The following is an 11,411-nucleotide window of genomic DNA, read 5'->3' as shown; positions in this document are numbered from 1 at the left end:
TAACACTATAATTCCTCCCTAATTTATAAGTTGAAATATTTCTGTACAGTTAGCATAGGAAAGGCAAATATATTCTTGATTATTTGTTGTTTGCCAGATTTTAAAATGTTGAATTTGTTCCCTAGCATTCTTCAAAGGTAGCCAATGAGTAATGATTTTAGCATCATAACAATCTAATGCATTTAAACATATACGACGTGTTTTAATCCATTGCGGTTGTTATTAATATTAATATTCAGATTGTTCCATTTTGGTTGTGTAATCCTTTTCGAATTGTCTCCTGGGCCCTTTTGACAATTGTGATAGTCTTCAATAGGTTCTTTGCTTTCTAGTTTCACAAAATGTTCCAGGTTCATCTGACATAGTTCATGCTGTAGGCTTAGAATGAGCTGGTTCCTTTTGGTGGGAAACGGTATTTGGAAATCACAATCTGAGTGACAGAATGTTCATTGTTACTGGAATGGTGATTATTTCTAAGCCTTTTTAATGGATTATAATTTATAAAATTATACTATTACAAAGTTAAAAGCAGCATATTATTTTTGGCCTGATGTTAAATAAAAGTACATGTATATGGAAGCTCCTAGAAATTGCTGTTACTGCTGTTCTGTTTTCTCATATCTTTCCCTGTATCCACTTGACTTACAGAGAGGACATGGTCCCACATGACTTTTCCCCTAGAGGTATTTGCTAATTTGTAAGGAACAATGGAGAGGCTGAGAAGGTGAACAGAGATTTAAGCACTTTCATGAGGCTGGGATGAAATAATTGGAATTGAGGGCCTGCTAAGGAGAAAGGGTCTTAGTGGTCACCTCAGGCTTTCATTTGGGATCCTGAAGGGCCAAATCATAAAAATAAATGACCTGAAAATAGACCATCCGCCACAGGGACTATATTTCAGCTCTAATCACCTCTTTCCATGATACATTAAGATGATCTGTTCCCCACCCTGATAGAAGCACTCACCCGGACAAGAGAATACATTTGTAGTAAATATCCTGTTAAAAAGCTTAAATCTGAAATACATTGGGAAAAAAACACAAAAAATACCACATACCTACAAATCAATAAGGAAAGATACATACAACCCAATAGAAGAGTGGGCAAAATACTTGAACAGGAATTTCACAAAAGATGAAAGTCAAATAGCTAGGACACATATGAAAGGTTCATAGCCTTATTATATTTCATCACAGAAATGCAAATTAAAATCACAGTGATATAACATGTAGTACTGATACCAGATAGAATGGCTAAAATTAAAAAGTTGGAAAATATCAAGAGTTGGTAGGAATGTGGATCAAATAGAACTTTACCTTACAGAGCTGGTGGGAATGCAAATTAGTATAATGACTTTGTAATACTGTTTGGCAATATCTCCTATGGCTGAACATCCAATTATCCTATGACCCAATAATTCACTCCCCAAGTATACACCTAACAGAAGTGCGTAATATGGTCTTCTAAAAAACATAAATATGTTCATTGTGGCATTTTTTTGTAATATCATCAAGCTGTAAACAACCCAGATATCCACCAACAGTAGGATAGATAAATACATTGTGGTATATTTATATAATAGGATATTATAAAACAATAAAAATGAAACTTGACACATACAACACAAATAGACTTGACAAACATTATGTTACATGGAAGAAGCCAGAGACACAAGTGTATATACTGTATGATTCATTTATATAATGTTTAAAAATAGGCAAAGCTGGTCTGTGGTGCTGGAGATCAAAAGGTTAACCTTGGAGGGGAGGGTGGAGAGAAGTTTTGGAGAAAGCATGTGGGGGTCTTCTGGGTGCTAGTCAGTATCTGTTTCATTACTTGGGTGGCAGTTACACTGATGTTCATTTTGTGAATGATATGTACACCTTTTTTTAAAGATTTTATTTATTCATTTGAGAGAGAGAGAGCATAAGCAGGGGAGCGGCAGGCAGAGGGAAAGGGAGAAGCAGGCCCTCCACAGAGCAGGGAGCCTGACATGGGGCTCTATCCCAGGACCCTGGGATCATGACCTGAGCCGAAGGCAGACGCTTAACAGACTGAGCCACCCAGGCGCCCCTGATATGTACACTTTTGATTTATGCATTCTTCTCTATGTACATTATACTACAACACAAAGTTCTGTAAAAGAATATTTTGTTGATTTCTTTCATTGGACTCTGTTCCATTTCCTGATTATCATTTTCTGGACTTACATACTACTTTATTGACCTTAACATCTTCCAGAAAACGTCTGGTAATTATCAAAGATACAAAAGATGTCTAAAGTTAAGGAGCTACTATTGAGAAAGCAATAGCCAGAAAGATGTAAACCAGCTAAAGACAGGTAAAGAGATGAGAAAATAGAACAGTCACAATAGCAATTTTCTTGAGCTTCCATATACATGTACTTTTTTCTTCATGTATTTTACTTAACATAAAGCTAAGATAATATATATTTTTCTTTTACAACAAAAAATAGCAAATATATACTAACTTCAGTAAATTCAGAAAAGCTGGAATACATAAAAAAAGGAAAAGAAAAATAGCTGTGTCTCACCATTAATCTTGTCCCCTTAAAACAATCTTTGTAAACATGTTGTTGAATGATCTTCCATTCAGCGCTCCCTTAAAATATATTTACAGGACTTGAGTTCTACTTGCAGATATTCTTGTTTCCTTTTATGTTCACTCACATGTGTACTTAGGCAATGCATTCTGCTTATCTAAGTTGTTTAAACAGAGAACAGAGATAATCGGCTGTGTTGAACTATGAATGGAAGACCTGGCTGCTGCTAAACCCATAGAAAGCAGCCACAGAGAAATGAATTGAAGGACTGTTTCTATAATCAGAAGAGGAATTCCCCTTAGAGAAACATATTTTTCTCTACTGTTCAAGTCTCACGGCTGAATACACTTTGGAGGCCAGTAATTAGGTAGTTAGGGAATTCTCTGAATTCCCCAGGAAATAACTTCTTTATTTTTATTTTTATTTTTATTTTTCTGCATTGTAGATGTGGAATAAGACGGAGTTAGGTGGCATGATGGAGTTAACAGGCACTTTTGTATCTTTGCTGGGACACTGTAAGGATATAGGTGGTACCTGCTCAGAGGCAGATTTTCTGTGGCATTTCATCTGCTTTGGAATCCTCCTTTCTTTTGGGTTGAGTTTAAATTGCAGGGTGCATACTGCCGTCATTGCCTGCCAATCCATGAAGTTTCCAGAGAGTAAACAAAGTTTAGTCATGTAAACTCCAGTGACATTTAGGGATCCACACTGTTCAAATGTTCTTACCACTTTCCTTTACTCATCTCTTTATCCAGGCACAGGGTAACCTGAGGTGCTGTGTTTGGCCAGTGTTTCCTGTTCACACCTGTTCAGCACTATCTGCGAATTCAACATAGAAGGAAGGACATGAGCTGCAGATGCACCACCAGGCCCACAGGAAGTTCACTGGTGAGTACATTTCTTCAGAGTTCTTATGAGAAGGGGCAGAGTTTGAATAAGAGATAGCATAGTTATAAAGCACTTAAAAAATTGTGAATGGACCTGGGGGTGTGTTATTATGCTGAGTGAAATAAGTCAGACAGAGAAAGACAAATACCGTATGATTTCACTTATATGTGGTATCTAAAAAGCAAATGAACAAACAAAACAAAACAAAAATAGACTCATAAATACAGAAAACAAACTGATGGTTGCCATAGGGTAGAAGGGTAGGAGGAGGAATGAAACAGATAAAGGGAATTAAGAAGTACAAAATTCCGGGTATGAAATAAATAAGGCACAGGGATGTAACGTACAGCATGGTTAATATGGTCAGTAATATTGTAGCAACTTTGTATGGTGACAGATGGTAACTAGACTGATCGTGGGGACCATTTTGTAATGTATACAAATATTGAGTCACTATATTGTATATCTGAAACTAATACAACATTGTATGTCAGTTATTCTTCAATACAAATTGGGGTAGAATATACATACCATAATTTCAGTGGCATTAAGTATATTTACACTGTTGTGCAGCCATGACCAATGTCTGGTTCTAGAATTTGTTTATCACCCCAAAAGGAAACCCCATACACATCAGCATCACTTTCCATTCCATGCATCCCTAACTCCCTCCCCAGTCTTTTGCAGTTAGTATACCTGATTTCTGTCTCTGTGGATTTGGTTATAATGGATATTTAAAATAAATGGAATCATATAATATATGGCCTTTTGCACCTGGCTTCTTTCACTCAGCAAAATGTTTAAAATGTTCGTCCACGTTTTGCTTGTATCTCCATGCCTGTTTAGGACGGGATGATACTGTGTTGTATGGATATACTACATTTATTTATTCATTGATTGGTTGATGGGTGTTTTGGTTGTTTCCACCCTTTGGCTACTATGGATTGTGCTGCTATAAACATTTGTTTACGAATATTTGAACACCCATTCTCAATTCTTTTGGGTGTCTGTCTAGGAGTAGAATTGCTGTGTCATTTGATAATTTAATGATTAACTTTTTGAAGAACCACCAACTGTTTATCACAGTTATAAAGAGGTTAAGTCTGGAAATTTCAGTACTGGAGTCCTGTTTAAACTATGTCAAATTAGGACGTAGTTTCGAAACTTCTCTTTTATTTCCTTATCCTAATCCTTTTCACTTCTAGGATCCAGTTTCTTCATGCCGTCCCCTGGATTCCTAGGGCTTCCCCCTGCCACACCCCAAAGCAAACTGTTCTGGCTTATTTTTTTCCTTCCTAACTGCCAAGTCATCCTCCACCTATTCTTTTTCTTTTTCTTTCATGACCCTTAAAAAAGAAAAATTCTATTGTGTTTGGATGCTTACTGAGGGATTACTTCAGTGTATCTAAAGCTGGGATGAACATCGGAGTGGCCTAGGATGCTTTTGTCTCAACATGCCATTACTCCTGGCCTCACCTACTGAGCCACATACTCTGGAAGATGAGGCTCAGTATGTGCATTTTGAAAAACTCCACCAGAGGATTCTGTTGCACATGTCTGCTTAGTAATCAATAGATTAATGTGTTGCCTTTGTAATTTTAAATTTAATAGGAGTGTTCAGGGTGTAATACTTCATCCCAAAGGTTAGGACTAATGATAATGTTTCTGGCACTAAAGCAGGTAGATGGAAAAGACATTTGGACATTTTGGAGCAGTGGGGAGGCTTGAGGTACTTTAATTTACATTGGATAGGAAGCTGGTGGATTATAGGACTATTCATCATGATTCTAGGTGCATTTTGTTGGTTGCAGTTGAAAATAAGCTGCCCCCATTAGAAAAGCATATTCCTGAATCTTGCAGAGTTGGCATAAAAGGAATGCATGAATTGATAGGGAACTGCTGGGATTTGTTTAGTATAAAACAAATTACAGATTTGGAAAGGCTATTGACTTGAGTGTGCTTCTAGAAGGGAGGACAGATCTAAGTGGAAATGTAGTGCTCTGAGAAACAAGAAGAAATGTGGTATCAGGGCTTGAATATGTGATGGCTCTTTTACTTGTAGACCAGTTGACGAGGCATCTGAACATGGGAATTGGCCGAGAGATTGAGAGGGCACTGTTAGCAGTCAAAAGATGGGATAGAAACCTGCAGTTTTTAATTCAGCAATTTGTGTTTATTTGTTATGACTTGGATTCTGTATTTATGCTAGATAAGTACATTTAATAACATGTTTTATTTAAGATATTTATCTTCATATAAACATTAATACTTCCCATTAATTTTTCCAACCCTAAAATTGTTCATTTTTAAATTGCCATGCATGGTCTGCCACTTGCTGGAAGCATTTCCTGTGAGGGTTTTATTTGCAGAGGAAACTTTAAGAATGTGATGAGCCAAAGAGTCTTAAAGCTTTGGACATCCTGACCCTTGTTCCCAAATCTATACAAAAGAGATAATGGGATTAATATCTCATGGAGGTAGTTTAAAGATGACTTAGCTAACATTTTGTGAAGCTCATGGGAAATTACGTATTTCTTTACATGATACTAGCAATGAGAAAAAATCTCCATGCTTTGAAAATATGTCAGAAATACTACTAAATATATTTAACATAACTCAGGATATCAGTCAGTTGTTGCTCAGTTGATACCCTGGGCTAGGACAACAGGTGTGTTATGCTGGCAGTACTGCCAGACTCACACATGGGCTGAGATATGAATAGTGGTGCTAATTACACTTAGCAGAACTGGTAGCCAATTAATGTAACAGAGAATCCCACTAAACCTCACTTCATAGCGGCCATGCTAAAAATAACATAATCCTAGTGCTGACTGGTATGCTGATTTTATTTGCCTGTTCAGCTACCATAATGATATATATTATTTTGTATTTTCTGACTGTCTGCTATTGGAATCAAGATGGAATAAAAGCAAAATTTAAAATTATTGGAGAATTTCTTCTATAATAGACATTTTAAAAATCTAGGTTCGGTTGCTTTACTTTATAGCCTTGAAAGGAGGATTATTTGGTTAAATCACATAGTAAATAAACTAGTTCAATGCCACAAGTAGGTACTAAGTACTACTTTTTTATTGTGTATATTAATTTGGAAGTTTACAGGTTGAAAAATGGGCAGATTTCACTCTTAGAATAGTAATATGAGTGTCCTCTTTCCTGTGACAATTTAAACAAATAGTAACCATACCTCTACTATAAGAGCAGGACACAAGCCAAAATGCGTGTTTTTCCAACATTAGCAATATAGGCCCACTTTAATGAAAAACATTCACTCATTCTTCCCACACCGAATTAACTGATATTGTTTTAAGATAATGGTACTTACATCCATGCAAATGTAATTAGGTATAAGATAATTATGGTTATAGATGATAAATAATTATAAAATCAAAATGCATTTGCAAATTAAATATCAAAAACATTACCAAACCAGTGAAATCCAAATTTGACACTGATTTAAGAAAATTTAGATGCTGAAAAAAAAAAAAAGAAAGAAAAAGAAAACTTAGTTGCTGATTACAGTGGACTTTGAACCTTTATTTAGTTTTGTCTACTTTTGGTACCATGGACTAAATTTTCTCATTTCTTTAGTTGAACAATTAAGAACTCATTGTTCATTTAGTTAACCAGGATTTCACGTGGCCTTCAACTGGCACAGTATGTCGTTTCTATATTAATTCCTCCTCTGCTTTCTCTGCATTAGCCCATGCAAATTACAATAGTGTCAATTACTTGGTGTCAGTGCAATAGGAAAATGCAAGCATAGGCACTAAAATAGAGTAGAAGCACTCATTAATAAGGTGGTTATCCACATGGCTCAAAATATGCTTTCACAAATTTTTTAGTCATCAAGAAGAAAACACAAAATTAAAAAATTCCATTCTAGGTAATCCAACAGGACTCTCTTCCTACCCTCAAATTGCTCTGGACTGCCTTGATTTGTGCTTGTCTTTATTTTTCTGGTTCTAGAACTATAGCTCTGCCGCTTGACTTCAGCACTCACCTCTGACCTTCAGATGCCATAGTTTCCCTAGAAGTCACATCTACTATTTTGGACTGATGAACCCTTCCATGGATTTTAGCTTTCCTGACTCCTGTAGCTAGAAAGGGAAAAAAAATAGGCTGAGTGAAAGATGGCACACAGAAAAATCCCTCCTGCTTTTGAGACTTCTCTGTTCATTGCAGTCTGTTGGGAAGACCACTAGCCATCTCATCTATGGAAGACATCAACCACTTCTCCCCTGCATTCTTCTTTCCCCCTCTATTCCACATTGCACTGCTAGGTCAATTGCTCTAAAATGCATTCTAATAAGGATGATCACTTTTTCCTCAGTTGCTCTCCAAAGAGTTTATTCTCTTTTACCATGCATTCAAAACCCTTCACAATTTAACCTCAACTTACCTTTACTCCCAAGCACCACCACCCCCTGTAGTACACCATGGTCCAGCCAAATTGGATCACTGTTTGTTCCCTGTACTTTTCTACTTCTGTCCTTGCTCATGCCATTCCGTCTGCTTGCAGTGCCTCATCCCCCCATCTGTGCCTTCTGAAATCTGACTCGTGGCTTAATGCCCAACTCAGATGCCTCCTCCTCTGTGGTGAAAGCATTCCCTGACCATAGCTGCTGGAAGTGAGGCTTCCTCTGAATTCTCAGGGTACTTGGTCCTTCTTTCCATGACCCTAATTTCATGCTGCTTTACATTAGAGCCCTGTATGTGCATGTCTCACCTATTGCTCCTTGTAGAGTGTCAGATTCCTGGAGGCAGAAACCAGGCCTAATTTGCTTTCCTATTTCCCCCACTGTCTAGCCCAGTGCTTTTGGCATAAAAGAAACTAAATGCTATTTTCTGTATAAAGAGGAATCTGAAAATCACAATTCTTGATGAGGTACAAATAGTTTAATACAGCTCTAAGTAATGGATGTTATTTTACCTTCAAAAACAGCATCAACTAGTAAAGTCTGATAAATTTTTCCAGGTGTCAGGACAGATAGTTATTTTCATGCATGATCAATAACAAATTTAACAATTTGTTCAAAGGTAAAAAATGATCATTATGAAGAATAGGCAGCCAATTCACACTCACTAAAATGAGAAGAGACATTTTATACAAATGCAGGAGATCTAATGGGAAAACAGAGCAATGGCCCAAAACTCTGGTCCAAGGACATGTTATAAACCATGTAGAAGCTATGTTTACAGAAAACAACTGATTTTGGGTATCTATGAGCCCCTGCACTTTCTGGCAATCATTTTTTGCTGCCAGCTTTGAAACATGAATAACCAATTCACATCAATTCATTGACTTCACTGACTTGACTTAGTTTTTACTTATTTATTTTCCCTAAGTGTAGCATATGTTAATGGGAAAATGAGAATACATAGGGATACATTCTTCTACTAAACTCTGACATGAAACTGAGGTCAAACTTATCATTCAGAAAAATGTTTTGGATTTTAAATAAATAATTTTCTTCTGTTGGGCCCTATTAGTATAAACAGCTTTATGAATGGGCACATTTTTCCCCTGGTGGAGTTTATTTTCGGTCAAGTCCAAACACATTGCTTTCTCCTTATTACATCACGACTGGTTGCCAAAGTTGTAATAATACATTTATCAGAAAGAGGTGTTTACCGTACTGATGTTCTTGGTTATGAGGAGGACTGCATGGTAGGAATGTCTTAGTAATGAAGAGGACCAACTCTTAAGATGTCTTAGTAATGAAGAAGTCACATGACTAGCAGTGGTTGATGCTTCCTGACTCCTGAGAATCTGACCATTGTCAGTCAAAAGTTATTGCAGTTCTAGAGGTAGTAGGAGCAACACACTGTTTCTGGCACTTGGGTGGAAGGGGGTGCAGTGTGGTACCCTGAAGAAGTAGTAAAAAAAAAAAAAAAAAAAGGACTTCCTTTGGAAAATTAAACGTTAAGCTAACAGGCCACAGGATCCTGAGAGGGAAGACTTTCCTTCTAGGACTGACTGAAACCTAATTCAACATTTTAACTATGTAAAGAGAAAACAAAAAGAGAGAAAGAGGAGATGCTTTATCATCCAGGGATGTACCAAGAAGAATCAGTGAGATGCATACATTGGCTGTACTTCCTGAGCACTGTGTAGGAAGAGAGCCTCCTAGTTCAGTTTGCTAGTCACATTGGTACAGCTCTTGGTGAGAATGTATCTAATATGGAGATGGATGCAAAGCTAGAGCACTTTAGGTCCTATTGCTAAAACCAGTTCTACTGTCAGCTATAGACATCTGGCCCTTTTGACCTGATGCCATCTGCTTTTGATTCATTTGTTGGGTGCTTTCTTTCTGATTATAACTTGCCTTTCCATATAATTTTGCTTATGACAAGGAAATGTGCTCATTGTTGCTTATACAGAGAATTCTGGTTTCCGTGACACTTTCTTGAGTCAAAATAATAAATTTGATAACTTTGTGCCTTGGGTTAAAGTAAATCAGTCTGTCCTCAGTGCTGACAGGATCTCCTTTCTGAGGCTATAAGGCTGAGAATCAGACTCTGCACTGTACAGACATTCACCATGGAACCGTGAGGCTCTTGGGGCCACTGCCCAGAAGTTTGGCCAGATGGAGACAGGAGGCGTGATTGCTCTGAGCATGTTCTTTGAAAGCGGAACGAGCGGGGCCCACGCGTTTGGGTGTTTGTGCACTTTGTTCATTGCGTAAGGGATTCTGCTCAGGGGTGAGTGGCAATCTGGCCCCTGCTCAGTTCTCAAAGTACCGTCTGAGCAGATCCACCTGGAAAAAGGACTCGTTTTTTGAATTCGTGGAAAGTCACAGTTTGGTTCTGAATCAGAGGCTTTGCAATGGTTGTAATACTCATGAAGAGTATTTGAGGGCAAGTCAGTTAAGACATCACTGGTCATACCCTGAGACTCTGAGCAGGGGTCTCCAAATATGTGGATTATTTATCAATATCAGGAAAAAATTGTAAATATTATCAGGAAAATATTATAAGTATGTAAGTATACTATACACATATATTTATAATACATATAAATATATTTTATTTATCTAAATGAGATATTTTGATGTACTATGTCCATCATTAAATATATACAGTTGGGGCGCCTGGGTGGCTCAGTTGTTAAGAGTCTGCCTTCGGGGGCGCCTGGGTGGCACAGCGGTTAAGCGTCTGCCTTCGGCTCAGGGCGTGATCCCGGCGTTATGGGATCAAGCCCCACATCAGGCTCCTCTGCTATGAGCCTGCTTCTTCCTCTCCCGCTCCCCCTGCTTGTGTTCCCTCTCTCACTGGCTGTCTCTATCTCTGTCAAATAAATAAATAAAATCTTTAAAAAAAAAAAAAAAAAGAGTCTGCCTTCGGCTCAGGGCGTGATCCCAGAGTCCTGGGATCGAGCCCCACATCGGGCTCCTCTTCTGGGAGCCTGCTTCTTTCTCTCCCACTCCCCCTGCTTGTGTTCCCTCTCTCTCCAGCTGTCTCTCTCTCTGTCAAATAAATAAATAAAAACTTGAAAAAAATATATATACAGTAATTAAAAGGAAGAAGTAAAAATAAATGCAAACAAGAGTTTTTGAACTTCACTCTGGACATCACTAATGTAAGGAAGATGACCAGAGTGGACTCATCCTTGCCCTAATACAGCTTATACATCTAAAAAAATTGTGGGGAAATGCTCCTCTTCCCCCAGAGATTCATCTTTCCTACTCCCTATACTACCACATCACCCTAAGTTCAGAAAGCCTTTTGCTTGTCTATCTCAAATTGCAGTCACATAAACTTAACATTTTCAAAGGCACTCTAGAAATTCTTCGCAAAATGAATTATAGCCAATTGGGATTTAGGTAAGATCTTAGTCTTTACCATCTTTAAATAAGCAATTAAATTAATTACCAAAAGAATTTTATTTTATTTTTTTTAAAGATTTTATTTATTTATTTATTCGACAGAGATAGAGACA

General features: G+C 37.5%; 1 long non-coding RNA gene across 1 annotated transcript; it reads right to left on the bottom strand.

Moving 5' to 3' along the window:
* Nucleotides 1-3,246: 3,246 nt before the first annotated feature.
* LOC148107181 (uncharacterized) lies at nucleotides 3,247-8,005 on the bottom strand. Its single transcript, XR_015722976.1, has 3 exons — nucleotides 7,872-8,005; nucleotides 7,473-7,569; nucleotides 3,247-3,382 (listed from the first exon to the last, which is right to left on the bottom strand). It is a non-coding gene; the product is annotated as an uncharacterized LOC148107181 (long non-coding RNA).
* Nucleotides 8,006-11,411: the final 3,406 nt, after the last annotated feature.

Source organism: Ursus americanus, chromosome 34 (assembly GCF_024610735.1).
Source record: "Ursus americanus isolate L20-20 chromosome 34, mUrsAme1.1.p, whole genome shotgun sequence".
Lineage (NCBI taxonomy): Eukaryota > Metazoa > Chordata > Mammalia > Carnivora > Ursidae > Ursus > Ursus americanus.
This window is presented reverse-complemented; position numbering and strand designations above follow the sequence as displayed.